Source organism: Helianthus annuus, chromosome 13 (assembly GCF_002127325.2).
Source record: "Helianthus annuus cultivar XRQ/B chromosome 13, HanXRQr2.0-SUNRISE, whole genome shotgun sequence".
NCBI classification, from domain to species: domain Eukaryota; kingdom Viridiplantae; phylum Streptophyta; class Magnoliopsida; order Asterales; family Asteraceae; genus Helianthus; species Helianthus annuus.
The window spans coordinates 133,312,855-133,328,332 of NC_035445.2; the positions used below are offsets into that span (position 1 = coordinate 133,312,855).

Here is a 15,478-nt window from a genome sequence, read left to right on the forward strand (position 1 = left end):
GGTAATCCCAACCTCTATAAATACCTATTTGACCCATACTTCTCAAAGCAAAATAAAGTTTATCAATTCCACCTTTTAGAAACTTAAATTTCAGTTTTCGGTGTCAATGACCATAACACTGCCATTGTGGCTGGTTGGATTGACTCATGACTAAAATAATTTAATATCACCATTGTTGTAAGCTTGAGGTTGAAGAAGGTGTGCAGACGGCGGTGGTGAAAAGAGTTTTTCTGTTTGGGTTATAATAAAGAAACATGAGGTTTTGATAGGTTAGGGTTTCGTGTGTGTTGGGTTGATCAACTGGGCTGGGCTTTAAATGTTTTGCAGGGTTTTTTAGCATTGTTTTTTAAATTGTAGCATAAAATATTTCTTTTTTAATTTTAATAAAATTTATAATTTTAATGTTTTATTGTTAATTTCTAATTTAAAATAAAAAATTAAAAAAAATTGTGAGTGATGGAATTCTATCACTATTGACTACCCCCACTACATTTCTATCACTAGTGATAGAATAATGGGTGATCACATGGCATGAGTTGATTGGATATTTGGAGTGATAGAATTCTATCACTAGTGACCACCCCTTCTCCCCTTATAGTTGTGCATTTCAGGTATGTGTGCATCAGTCAACTACCATCCATTGTGGCGAAATACTTACAAGAGGGTTGCTTCACCCTCTTGATCAAGCTTCTCAATTTCTTTATCGCCAAATGTTTTCAATTCAGATACCTCTCGTCAATATTGCCACCACCATTTTCGGGGAAAATAATGTTTTGGATTGTGCTATCAAGAAGTGTTTCTAAATTGTACTTATTCTCTCAACATATAAGTCCTTGAAAATTTGTATTTGAAAGTTAAGGAATTAGCCTCCTGTTTATCATAACCATTTTGAATCTATAATGACCGGTTATACATAGTGTAAATTGTCTAACACAAAATGGAATGAGCGTGTGTGCACACCCATACATGTATATAAAGATAGTTTAACTGGCAATGTAAGTATACATAACTATGTAATTTTATAGATCATTGAATCAAAGTTAATATGACAAGAATATATCTATACTACTTTAATAAGGATATAGGAAGGACAGAATGGTAATTAGGCAATGTGTTGAAAACACCCTCAATGCATAATGTACAAGTCTTAAGGCATAAAGAAACACAATACTTTTACCCTTCACCCGGATCCATCAAGAGCCGTCCATTTTCTTTCACTTTCTCACACGGATCACAATCTGACGGCTGTTTTTGTGTTCACACGGATCCACTTTCTCATTCCTTCTCTCTCACAACTCAGATGTCTCACAAAACTCCAGATCCTCTCTCTCTCTCTCGCTCTACGACTCAAGAACATCATGCCAGATCTCTCATCAGATGCCGTTTCATGACAAGATCGTTGAAGGTCTGCAACCTTTGTTCTAGGAATCTTGAAAATCTTTCGTTATTACAATTTTCTGTAATCATTGTGACCACTACCGGTTGTAATGCAGTGGTTCCGACACCTGAGCTCTGGTGGAGGAGACTAGGGTTTCGGCGAAGATAAAGCCATCGGAGGCTGAACCACCGGTGCAGGTATCATCTTCATCATCTAAACTATCTTTACATCTGACACCAGATCGACTTCCTCATTATCATCACCACCATTTCTAGGGTTTCTTTACCAGTCGCTTCAAGATATACGCTTCCTCAGCGATGAATCTCTCTAGATCCAACACGAGATCGACTGGTTTGACCGCTCGGTATCTTTCTTTTTACAGTATCTTTTTTTTTTGTTATTTGAATCGGATCTGTGTAATATTTCAGATCTGTCGTTGAGTTGTTCGTGTTAGGGTGCACCGGAATAACCAGATGTGGTATGTGTTCTATAGTTTATTTTTTTTCTTTAAAGAAGTTTGTATCTTTAATTTTAAGTTGATTATTCTGTTTATCTTGCAAGTATCATCTGGAATGAACAAGCTGGATAACCAGTCGATCTCTACAAAATTTCAGTAAGGTATTGTTCGAGCCCTAGCTTTTTTATTGAGTGAACTCTGTTTATGAAGCTGTGATTGACTGATTTCATGTTGTTTCAACATCGGATGTGTTGTTGTAGCTGATGAAAGGATGACTAGATGAATAATAACTGTTTTGTTTGGTTAATTTGATTGTTTTGAATTGGATGTGTTGCTATAGTTGATAAAAGAAGAATTAAGTGAATAGTAAGACCGTGTGTAGTGGGGCGTGATTTATAAAATTTTTTCAAAAAAAAACGCCCTATAACGCCCCGGTAACCACTACACCCGACGTTACCGGGCGTTATTACCACTACACGTGGTCTAACTGTTTTGTTAGGGTTTACGTTGTTTACTTTTGTAGTCGTCAATTTGTTTGCCAATATTATCATTATGAGACCATTTTCTCCAATTAGCATAAATTAGTATTATATATACGTGAAATGTAATTTGTTTCTTAGCTTAAGATAAAAATAGACTTAAGTTTTATTTTACTTCCATTCAGTTGCTTGAAGTATTCTAAACATTAAACCATATTAAGTATATTTCTTTTCCTGTGAATGTTTAATATTTTCCTAACTTGATTTGGTGAATGTAATGTTTTTCAATTTCTATTCAGTTGTGGTATACATATACTGACTTTGGCATTGTTATTTTTTTTACTTTAAACAAAATGTTGAAAATAGTTTTTTAACCCTTGAAGTATCTCATGAATCTTTTCGAACCTGCAACTCTGTTTCTAATTAATTTTTCCGGGATGTGCATAACTTGAGAAAATCGCGGGGTCCACCAAGGAGACTATGAAACTACGCTCACTGACTCTATATCGCGAGGACCCCGAAGCAAACGGTGTGTCTAGCTGATATTTAACAGTGTGGTAAAGGTAATTGACAGTGTTAAGTTCTAGAGTTTTTGATGAAGTGTTCAGTTGTTTTTTTTGAATCTTTTGACAGTGGGATAGCACGAAAATAAAAAAAAGGTATTTGTTGCATCCAACATTTGCACACGGAAGTACTCTGGTCTTATACGAGGTCCTGACCGGAAAGCGTTACATTTGTGACATTATTACTGATTCTGTGGTTCTTGGTTTCTTCATTGAAGCCGAAAAGATACTCTCAGTGCTCGGAATCGATGATGCAGTTGATGACTTTTTGTGGCAGGTATGTTATAAGTACACGTTCTGGATATAATTCATAACGTTATATGTTTGATATGATACTAATTTAATATTTTCATAATAGGAAATCTCAATCATACTCTCGAAACTCTTGGTCCCGCAGTCCCGCAAATCTTTGAGAAAACGGCGATGCATGACCTACGGACTCTTGTGGCAGAAAGATCAACTATGAACACATATATAAGCGGAGAGAGTTTTGAGATATGATCGGTCTGTTATTAGAAGGATTCATTAAAACGCAGGGTACGTTAGAACTTATTACTGCACCAGCTGCACTATTCCCGTCATACGGCAACCGCAGTTTCCGAGTGTCAGAAATAGTAGCAGGTACGAAAAAAAACAGCCTTTTATTGTTTTAACTTTGAAACTACGTAAGGCGAATTATAATGTGTATTTTTTTGATAAGCCGGAAGCTTTTGTCACCATGCAACCTCGTACGTAGTTGAGACAAGGTCATGGGTGATGATGTTTGAGATTAGTGGATTTGAAGGAACAGGAACCCTTCAGAGCAGGGTGTCTTCGTTAATATCACATGGCGGGGCGGGGGAAAACCCGTCCTCGGCCCGGGAACATAGCGGTCTAATGAGTTGGCAACAGGGCTCTTTTAAGAGAGAGTTTCTCTCATCTCCATACCGATGTTCAAGGAATTGAAACAAAGACATTATCAATTATGGTTTTTCAATTTGTTTTTTGCAAGAAATATTAAAACCGTTCTGATTCCTTGAATGCAGAGTTGCACTTAGGGTTTTTCAATGCTTTTGTCTTGCAGATTTAGATTTCATCTCATCAGATGTGGGTTCCTCTGATGTTATCCTTTTTTTTGTGGGAGAAAGAGGGAGCTGGAGAGAAGAATGGGCAGAGGAGTGAGAGAATGGAAGATGGGAGCCGGCCAAGATGCCGATGGTGGATGGTATTAGTGTCGGAAGATGGATGGGTCGGTAACCATCGTAAACCCCGACGGCGGCGCTAGAGGTTCGCGATAACCACAGACTTCCGGCGAACACAATGGTGAAGACAGAGAGACGCTAACTTTTTAGATCCTTCGGCGGCTGCAGGTAAGTCTCGCGGTGACTACACCAACGAACGAAGGTACCGGATCTTGTGGATCTGGTGTTGACGGCGTCTCGGGTTCCGCAATAGGCGGCAGAGACAGCTGCTATGTGGTTGTACTGACCTTACTAGAAAAGAACCGTCATGGTACTTGTGACGGTGGCATATGAACGGGGATGGATTCAGGTCAGTAACATTTGTATCCATTATTGCTTTATTTATCTGTTTTTTTTTTTTTGGAATTTATTGTGTCTAAATTACAAAAATGAGTTCAGTTTGAGTTTTTTGGGAAGAAACATGGGTAATGTTGTTATGTATTATCAGTTGTTTTATATCAGGGAATTTGTTGGCAGATTGCAAACTCATAAATCTTCCCTCTAAGCCTCTCTCTCCAGGTCAAGCTGGTGAGTCCATACGTTTATATTTTGATTAGTGCATAGAAGGGATTGTGTTTTTTTTTTCAACTCTATGCATATATTCGATACCAAATTTGATTGTTACAACTCATTTCTTTTCTTTTTTAAATAGACTTGGTATATATATATATTTTTTATAATATTTGTCCTTTTTTTAGTAATATGTGCTTACAACACCAGCCAACTTCAGGTACTAAAGGTAGTTCAAGTCATCGATTGTCAAGGACGAGTAGTTGCCTTGAATGCTGGCAGCAAGTTATGTGCTTCAGCATTTTTCTTACCTGTAGAGCGACTAAATATAATAGATATGTTATCCATATATCCCGCTTAGCATCGTCAAACTGTCTTCTGTCTTCTGTAATGTATTGAAGACGCAACATGTCAAGTTTACTAAAAATCATTTTTGTTGACCTTACATGTGGCTGTGCTTTGAATTTCTTGCGGAAGGGAGGAGATCTTTTCAAGATAAATGGGAGGCTCCTACAATCCTCCACGTCTAGCTGAGCCAGTGCCTGAACCGGCTAAAGCGGAGGGGTGCGCTTCTGAACCAGCAACAGAAAACAGTCAGGTTAAAACAACATAACTGATTACCTGTTCACACCTGGAGGATTTTCATGCCTTTATATGGCTCAACCTTTAAAAAAATTTCCCATGAGGCGCCTTCTTTTCATCCATAAGTGGTTTGCCGGCCTGCGTTTCTTCCGCGCAACAACACATGCTTGACATAATTTTTTGTTTCTGTTTTTTCCTTTTTTTTTCTTTTTTTTGTTGGGCTTAAATTCTATTTGGTGCTTGACATATTTAGTTTTATACATTGTTTATATATAATTTTGAGATGGTATTAAACTTGTAATGGATATGGAAACAACGATGAATCTTGTTCATATTGGTTTGGGCATGTGACTGACCTGAGTATGAATCTCACAACTGATCTTTTTTAGCAAATATTCAGTGAAGTTAGACCGAGAGAGGGAAGCACTTAAAGCCCACTTATTTTTTTTTTTAATTTTACAAAGAATCTGGCCGATTGACCCTCTACATATTTATGAAATGCCCTTCAAATATCTTTTACTTCCTACTAACAAAAATTAGGAATATATTTGCCAAAAAATAATTTGTCTCGCAATTTGAGCCACTAAATAAATATAAAACAAACTTAATGGGCAAAAATTGCTGTAAATGTAAGAATTAATAAACATTACTGTTATAGAGTTAGAGGTTAGGGCCATAGGGTACTTAAAACTACAAAACATATTGAGATATATCTAAGTGTTAATAATAGTTACCTCCGGTTGAAAACGTCAATCTTCGTCACTGCCGAAAGCCTCATTGTAACTGATGATACGATTCATCATTCAAAACCGTTGATATACCCACATCTTTAAAACCCCTCATAACATAACTAGAATCATACAATTTTCTTTGTTTTCTCCTGAAACCGGTAACCGAGCGTCACACAATAACCACCAAACGCCATCGCAAAACCACCGATCGCCGCACACCGCTGATTCTCCGCCGCTGAAGAAGGCCGCAACCGACCCTCACGTTCTGCTACACTGCCACTATCGTCGCCGCACGCCACATCGGAAACTACATCCTCGTACATAGCCTTAAACTCACCAACCTAAGTTACATGTTTCCCGCCGCATCGCGCGGGTAAACGACTAGTATAAAACAATGCATATAGTGCACAATATCAGTTTAATTATAGGTCTTAAAATACTTATTTGTGTCATAAAGCTTGTAATTCACTAGCCTTAGAGTTTATTGGAATTACCTTTGACCATATTTGTATTTATATATTGTAAGATATCTTGACTAACACTTGATATCTTCAAAGTTCTTAGTTTTCTTTTAAAAAAGAATTAATTTATTTTTTCTATCTTTAAAAAAAACTAACAACATTTAGCGACAGAACCAGCAGCGCAGCGCAAAGTCAGAAGCATTCACATACGGTTGCGAAATGTGCCATAGTGACTACCGTATGGTGTCACAACTTTTCAATGGTTTTTTTACGTCAGTACAGGTGGGTATCGACATTAGTTTTTCGGTGATACACCATCGGAAATCAAGCCGTTGGTAATCCAAATTCAGATGAAGGAAATCAAATGTAGTTAGAGGTATCGAATGACCCATTAAATTTTTTGGTTTCTATATTTCAGTTAGCATTTTCGGTTATGGTGACACTCGGCTTCTCGTACCACCAATATTATATGTTTTGCACCTGATGCTTGTCTATCTAGAAACTCACGGATTTGTTTGTCGTTGCCCTTTTGAAGACATCACACCCACTTTGATATTGCCACCACCTGAACACGCTTAACTATGTAGATTTCATCTACTGCACAGCCAATGTGCCCAAAAGGCGTTGATGATATTTGAGGTCTTTCATTCCTTATGAATCTAGCCTCTCTATCGTCCATGATCCATGTGTAATTTTCCTAGAGTGTTATAGTTAGGCTATAAACGAACCGAATGTTCAGGGAACAGCTCGTGAAGCGTTTAGCAGGAAGTTCGTTTATGCCCGTTCATTTAGTAAATGAACAAACACGAACAAGAATTATTAGATAATATTATCAGATTAGGGTTTATTAGTACCAGCCCACGAACTTATTAGGTTAGTTAGTGTATTGTTATCATATCTATATATTGTAACTCAACCATTTAATAAAATCATTCAATATTTCACCATTTAACAAGGTATCAGAGCCTTAGGGTTCTGGTTACCTTCTTCTCCGCCGCAACCACGCCACCACAAATATACAAACCCTAGACAGGGTGGTGTGCCGCCACCGCTGCCGCCTTGTCCCACCTTGTTTTCCTAGTTTCGTTTCTATATTCAGTCTGAAGTTCAAATAAAGCTTCGTTATCGGTACAAGATCCAGGCCACAATTCCTACATTTTTTTTCGAGACATAGTTGCCTCTCTCTTTTGTTTTTTAATTGTCTCCGACTTCGGTCTGCCACTTATTAGACCACGGTCCATCTTATTGCCGCCGACTTCGGTCTGCCGCTCATTGGACTTCAGTCCTCCGCCGCACCACCTGCAGGACTATGGCCCGCCGCCGCGCTGCTAGTTCGTTAGATAAATCTCTGCAGTCGCGTCACCGCATTACACGCCTCTTGCAGAAATACGAGATTCGTCACTAAAGACTACGTATGACACACTTATTCAAAATATGGATTTGTTGGCAAAAGTTTGGCTTTTTTAGTCGACGAAAGCACGTTTATCTTATTTTATGTTTTTGTTTCCCAGTCTGAGCCTGAGCTTCTGGTTTTGTTCCACTCTGACTGCAGAGGAGTATTAGATAATATTATCAGATTAAGGTTTGTTAGTACGAGCCCACGGACTTATTAGGTTAGTTAGGGTTTTGTTATGATGTCTATATACTATATACTGTGACTCGATCATTAAATAAAATCATTCAATATTTCACTATTTAACAGAAATTTTGTCCGATAACTTAAACAAATGAACATGAACAGAGGTTGTGTGCGTTCGTTTATGTTCGTGAGCGTTCAGAACCATCTGCAACGGGAACCTACATCAAATTAGCAATGGAACTTCCATCTGCAAAGAATTTCCACAAAAGACGCCCGGGTTCGGAATTAGTTGTCAATACTCCGTCGATGATTATAGCCGTGAAGGGGTATGGTCCCAAAAAGCCACGCAGACCATTCAGGTCACGCGCTGGACCATACTCCTTACACAAAACTGATTAATCCAGAGACCTCGCGCGGGCCACTAGCATACAACCTAAGCCTCGCGCGAGACCCAAACAAGCGATAAAATCAGTTTTCACACTTAGCATCCTGAATAAGAGCTCTCAACTCCTATAACCTTGCGCGGGCTAATGACGTGCACAACAAGGGTCGCGCAAGAGTTACGGCGCAGGGCCACTTCAGCAAGTAGGAAAGGTACGGGTGGCAGAAGAGCGAGCCAATCGGCGTCCACCAGGCTGTGCTCTATCGTGCTCCACGACTAACAGTTGTGCAGGAGACAGAGAGTACACAATGACACCTACGTGGCACCAATCAGGGGGCGGCGATAACTGCCCCATGATCTCCACTCATCTCATCTGCTGATGGCAGAAGGACAGCAAGGCTGACAACTAGGACACGTGGCTCCAATCAAGGTGCGCCAGCACCAAAGAGATTCTGGAAACCACTAATTGTCGACACCAGTGAGACAAGGAGGATATTCCTTGTTGTCGCCTTTTGGCCCAAGGCCCATCAGCCCATCTTCTCTTACACCTCTCCGGCTATAAATAGAGAACTCCATACACAGGTTAAATATTCCATTCTCTCTAATCTCACTCTTAACACACTTATTTCCTCAAAGCAGTTTATTCTGACACCGCAGTCTGGTTAAGGGGGAAACCCTCATATTCCCCTCTTAACTAGCTAACGGTGTTGCTGTTTTGCAGGAAGATCGTGTCACATCCGAGCTCAGAAAAGACTAAGAAGATTAACCCTCATGTTAGAAATATAAACCAAACTAATTAAGCTTAAAATTAGCTACGTATTTCTTCAAGCCGTTTTCCTCAAGTTATGGTATCCATCAACGATCGGTTAAAGAAGTTTTTCTTTTTTAGTTTTTCTTTTCCTCTATTTTTTGTGTAGAATAATGATAGTTTCATTTTTTTTTTTTTTATGAATGGCAATAATGGTGGTTTCATAACATGTGAATACCAGGTATATCTCCGAGATTCGTCAAACCTATTAGTTTTTGTGTGTGTTAAGTTAAAGTAAGAGCTAAACTAGTTTAGTTGTATATAAAAAGATACCATCATATTTAAAAGAAAAAAAAGTCTCCTGCAATTGGTCAACTCCAGGTCGTTAGAAATTTGCTTAGCAAGTTTCCTTCTTCTCCACGGCCAGTAGGCTAATCACAACCATTATAAATAACTGTTTAACTCATACTTCTCAAAGCAAAATAAAGGTCATCAATTCCATTTTTTCCCTTCACTTAGAAACTTAAATTTCTATTTTCGGTGTCACCTTGGTGAGTATAAATGACGATAACAACGCAAGAGGGTTCACAAAAGTCACCAAAAGCGTTTACAAAAGCGTTTGACTCGTGGTTGTTCTACGCCTTGTTAACTGCTATTATAGTTGTGCATTTGAGGTATGTATGTATCAGTCAACTACCATCCATTGTGGCGAAATACATACAAGAGGGTTGCGTCACCCTCTTGATCAAGCTTCTCAATTTCTTCATCGCCAAATGTTTTCAGTTCAGATACCTATCACCATTATTGCCACCACCGTTTTCGGGGAAATTAATGTTTTGGATTGTGCTATCTAGAAGTGTTTCTAAGTTGTACTACTGATAATAATAAACTCAGCTTACAAGTCCTTGAAAATTTGTATTTGAAAGTTACGAATTAGCCTCCTGATCATTTATCATAAATCTTTTTGAATCTATAATGACCGGTTATATACGGTGTAAATTGTCTAATACAAATTGGAATGAGCACGTGTGCACATCCATATATGTATATAAAGATAGTTGTTTTGGTTAAATGAGGGTACAAAAAAATGATAATTGTTTTTGTTAATTCAGGTTTCGGTTAATCAGTTTTCAGTTAATTCGGTTTTTGTTTGATTTCAGTTTGGTTTCGGTTAACGATTCAGTTATTACTCACCCTTAGACCACCCGTAGTGGGGCGTGATTTTTAAAAAAAATTGAAAAAAAACGCCCCAAAACGCCCCCCACCCCACTACACTAGGCGTTATAGGGCGTGATTTTTGAAAAATTTTGCATGAAAGCGTTTTAAATAAAACGCCGAAGTGGTTAAATGAGCAATACATGTGGCCAATGGGAGTGTGAGTCTGTCAGAGAGAAGTTTGACTAGCCAATGAGCTAGTACTTTGCTTTTTTTTTTCTTTTTTCTTGTTTAATGGTTGGAAGGGCATTATTAGGCATTATACCCACTACGCTACTTTTGTAATAACGCCCCATGCTGACTGGATTGCCACGTGTCGGATAATGCCCCATGGTGGGGGCATTATTTTTCTTCACCACTACACATGGTCTTAGAACTGCTAATCATGTAATATATCAATTTTGTAATTAAAAAAATATTAACATACTAAAAAGTTATAAGCGTTTAAAAATTCTTGGAGAGAGTTAGTTTTTTATAAGTGGATAAAGTATAACTACTAACTAATTATCTATAATTTTGTTAGAGACCATGAATTAAAATGTAATCTAGATAAGAGTATTATAGTGACAGGATTTAATGACATTTTGTATCTACAACACCCACCTTCTCGTATCACTGGTATCGCTTTGTCCTTCACAAAAAAATATTTATGATTACCATGTTGCGGACTTCCTAGGAGGTTGCCCACCATATTACGAGCACGCTTAACTTTAGAGTTTTCATCTGCTAAACTAGTTGGTGATATTTGAGGTCTACTACTCCTTGTGAACCTAGCAACCCTCATATCCATAGCTGATGCGAGATTTTCCTAATGTATTACGATCACTCCCCCTTATGGACCCGTCTTCCTGAACGAGCTTTGCTCCACCAACCCAATCAAGTTGGGATGTGAGATAATCCTATGGTGTCCGCCTGGAACACCCCCAAGGACTCACCATCTCCATGATGAGCTTTGCCCTACCATCTCGAATGGCATAAAAGTGGCTTTGATACCATTTATAACATTTGGTCTCTCTTGACACAAATATTGTTCGTTTTGCCTGTGACAGGCTCTCATGGATTTGTATTTGGTTGTTTTGGTAAAGTCTTACCGAGAGGTTACCCATCCTGGTACTACACCCATCTTAGCGCGCTTAACTGTGAAGTATTATTTGTTTCACAGCATGTTGGTGATATTTGACGTTCAGTATTACTTATGAATCCAGCATCTCTATTGTTGGCCGATATGAGATTTTCCTAGAGTGTTACGGTTACCATTTATGGTTTTAGAATGATTGATGTTAGGTTGTCAGTTATATACCATTACGGTAGGTTTTCATTACCCATTATAGATCACATTAACGACGGATTATTGACGTAAGTACCCGTTGCATATGGGACCTTGCCGACAAAAGACCGAAAAGCTTGTGGGAATCTTAATCTCAAATGGGACCTCATGACAAACAACTAAAAGTCTGGGCGTGAACCAAATCTGATATCTTCAATTTAGCGATGGACCCCGGAAAAATATTCCCAAAAATGTCGTCCGGATCCGAACATATATACTTGTGTTGGGTGTCTGTTGGTACTCCGTCGATGATGATGATAGCCGTTTTTCCTCACGTATTGGTATCTATTGATGATCGGTAATCAGCGATCCACTAATGATGTTTTTCCTTTTTTTTCTCTATTTTTTGTGTATAATTAATAATGGTAGTTCCATTTATTTATTTATTTTCGAATGGCAATAATGGTGGTTTTTTAACAAGTGAATACAAGGTGTTATATTATGGCTCCGCCTATCCGGACACCCACTGCGCCTAAATCCACACTTTTTTAAACCTAGACGCCTCGTATAGACCTATACGAGGCGTCCATGCACTGAATTCGATGGGTGTACAGAGGGTGTCAGGCACGTTGTTTAAGGAACCCTATACGCAGGGTATGGGGCTATACGAGGCGTCTATGTTTGGTGTTTTTTTTGGGCTGAAATGAGGGGTGTTTTGGTGGGTTTTGGTATGGTTTTTTGGATAGTTTTTGAAGATGTGTTTTTTTGATGAAATTTTTTTTGGTTTTAAAAAAAGTTTTTTTTTTCTTTTTTACACTATAAAAAGTTGTTGTTTTTTAAAAATTAACTATTTGCCTTTAAAAATCGTTCTTTTTTTATTTTTAAAAAAGTGTTGTTTTTTTTTTTTGTTTTTTAAAAATCGGCTATTTAAATATATTATATTGTTTTTAACATTTTACTTTTTAAATATTATTCTTTCGATTAAAATTTTATTTCTTTCAAATATTGTTTCCGTATTATATTCAGGGGGTTATATTGTTTCCGTATTATCTAAATTTAAGAGAACAATCATTGAGTAACCGAATAACTGAAAACAAACATAAATATGACATATATAAGATAACTGTTTACATCCATAACAAAAATATATAAGATAAGTTTGTACATCCATAATAACAATAAAAACAACAACAGGTCTATGCATCCAAATCCGAATCTGAATCCTGATGCTGCTGCTGCGGCTGGTGCTGCTGCTGCGGCTGGTGCTGCTGATGTGGAGCTCGAACCGGTGGAAGCGGTATCGGGGGTAATCCCTCTCTCTCTCGTCTATCCTGCTCCGCCCGTACCAGCCAACCTACCAAATCATCGAGCCTGTCAAGCCTGGCTCGTACATCCGGATGTAGCGCAGCTCCTGGGGCACCACCTCGAATAACGTGACGTGGAAACTGAGGTGCCCCGGCAGGTGGCGGTGGCTGTGGCCCCGCTGCACCGTCTAGATCCTCCGGAGGGTCCTCCACGGGCACTACATCAGCAGGATCTGCAGGAGGATGAACGGGCTCGAAATGCTCTGGTAGGGCCTCCTCTCTCCATACGCCCCCGTCGCGGTTTTTAAACCGCGGGCCAACGGGGAACCTCCTGATAACCCTCATCCCCCATAGCGACTGCATACCCATCCGCGTCGGCATGATGGCCGGCGTCCGTAGATGTGGGTCCTGCTGTGGTACGAGGCCCAATGAACGGGCAATGACGGTCACGTATGCCCCGCCATACAAAAATCCGCGCTCCTGCCGGTGATGGCCGGAGGCGAAGTACTGGGCTAGATCGTGTGCTAGCGCGCACGGCCTCCTATACAACAAACAATATAGGAAAAAAAGATCTGTGGTCGTACACCACTCACGGCTGTAGCCGCGCGCTGATATAGAAGTGGCGAGCAAATGGTGCAGATACCTGCAGATAGTGTTAGCGAAATACAAAAACAGAGATTAATAAACAGTGCATATAATCACAATAATTGCAATAATAAACGTACATACCTGTATAGTGGGTCACTAACAAACGACACCCTCCCCTTCGACTTATCATGCTCCCAATGATCCGCCCCCGCAATCACCTGCCAAAACCCTACAAGAGTGGGTTTTTCAACCACCACTAGCCCCGCTGTGTAAATCTCAGTCTCGATCTCCTCCTGCATGTATAAACCACAACGCACCGCAAACTCTGCTAGCGTCATCGAACGCATAACGCCAGCAAGCCTGAAAGAAATCTCAGGCGGATGGGGAGCACCTGGGTACGGAAGCTGCACTGGCTCCCCAGGAGGGTGAAATGTGAATGACGAAAGGAACTCGACCAGCAGCTCCCTGTAGGTCGGCGTGTGCGCCAAGTCAAAAAGACGATGCCACGGCGAATCGATAGGTATAAACCGACGCACTCTCGGCGTCTCAGCAATCTCCTCCATCGCATCCCAATCGATCGATGCATGCGATCCAACGTGCATCCTCCTAAGCTTCTGGCAATGACGGGCGGCGTCAGTGCCGTCGGGAAACTCTAGATACGGATGCCCCTGCAGCGTATCCACAGGCGGCCGCTGTCTACGTCGTGGACCCTGCTGAACCAGCTCTATCTGAATGTCACCGCCCGGCATCAGATCGTCCTCCATAATAAATACTGTATACGTATACAAACAATAATAAATAAAACAATAATAAATAAATAAATAATTAATAATAATAATAATAATAATATAATAATAATAATAATATAATAATAATTAATAATAATAATATAATAATAATAATAATAATATAATAATAATAATAATATAATAATAATAATAATAATATAATAATAATAATAATAATAATATAATAATATAATAATAATAATAATATAATAATAATAATAATAATAATAATATTTAATAATAATAATAATGATATAATAATATAATAATAATAATAATAATAATGATATAATAATATAATAATAATAATAATAATATTTAATAATAATAATAATGATATAATAATATAATAATAATAATAATATTATTATTATTATTATATTATTATTATTATTATATTAATATAATAATAATAATAATAATAATAATATAATAATAACAATAATATAATAATAATAATAATACTAATAATAATATAATAATAATAATATTAATAACAATAACAATAATTAAGAATAATAATAATATTTAATAATAATAATAATAATAATAATATAATAATAATTAATAACAATAATAATATTAATAACAATAACAATAAAAAAAAAAAAAACAGACCCTCATATAGCCCTCGTATAGGGCTATACTCGGCGTCCTGTTCTACAAGTTCATCATCATCATCAACCTCAAACCCCCAATACCCAACAAAATTCAACTTTTAGGGCAAACCTACGGTCTAAAGGCATAAACGAGACAAAAATACTTAACTACGGGATGAAATACGTACCGGTGATGCTTCGATTCTTCAAAAATACGGTTGAAATACGTACGAGGCGTATAGATCAGAATGCAGCGTATATGTGTGTGTTTTTGTTTGTGTGTGTGATCTGTGTCGTCTAGGCCCCCCCCCTGTGTTATACGAAGCCTAGACGCCTCGTATAGATCTATACGAGGCGTATATGCTTTTTGATAAATGACCATTTTGCCCCTGTTTAACCCTCAGTATAGCCTTTTATCAGGGGCAAAATGGTAATTAACCATTCCAAAAAGATATTTCTGAAATGGTTAATTACCATTTCGCCCCTGATAAAAGGCTATACTAAGGGGTAAACAGGGGCAAAATGGTAATTTAATAATACATTTTATTAATTAAAAAAAGAAATGGGGAAAAAGTAACCGCCTCAACTGTACTCCTCGTACAGACCTGTACGAGTCGTCCATCTTTG

General features: G+C 38.2%; 1 long non-coding RNA gene across 22 annotated transcripts; it reads left to right on the forward strand.

Annotated features, from left to right (window-relative positions):
* Positions 1–1,267: 1,267 nt before the first annotated feature.
* Positions 1,268–5,535, forward strand: LOC110899358. 22 transcript variants are annotated; one of them, XR_004877754.1, is made up of 12 exons: positions 1,268–1,405; positions 1,494–1,575; positions 1,654–1,729; positions 1,807–1,856; positions 1,940–1,996; positions 2,768–2,877; positions 2,948–2,973; positions 3,096–3,154; positions 3,236–3,498; positions 3,578–4,407; positions 4,546–4,625; positions 4,828–5,535. It is a non-coding gene; the product is annotated as an uncharacterized LOC110899358 (long non-coding RNA). The 22 variants fall into 22 exon arrangements; XR_004877756.1 differs by having other exon boundaries at positions 4,575–4,625; XR_002570189.2 differs by having other exon boundaries at positions 1,940–2,877; positions 2,948–3,154; positions 4,828–4,836; positions 5,085–5,535.
* Positions 5,536–15,478: the final 9,943 nt, after the last annotated feature.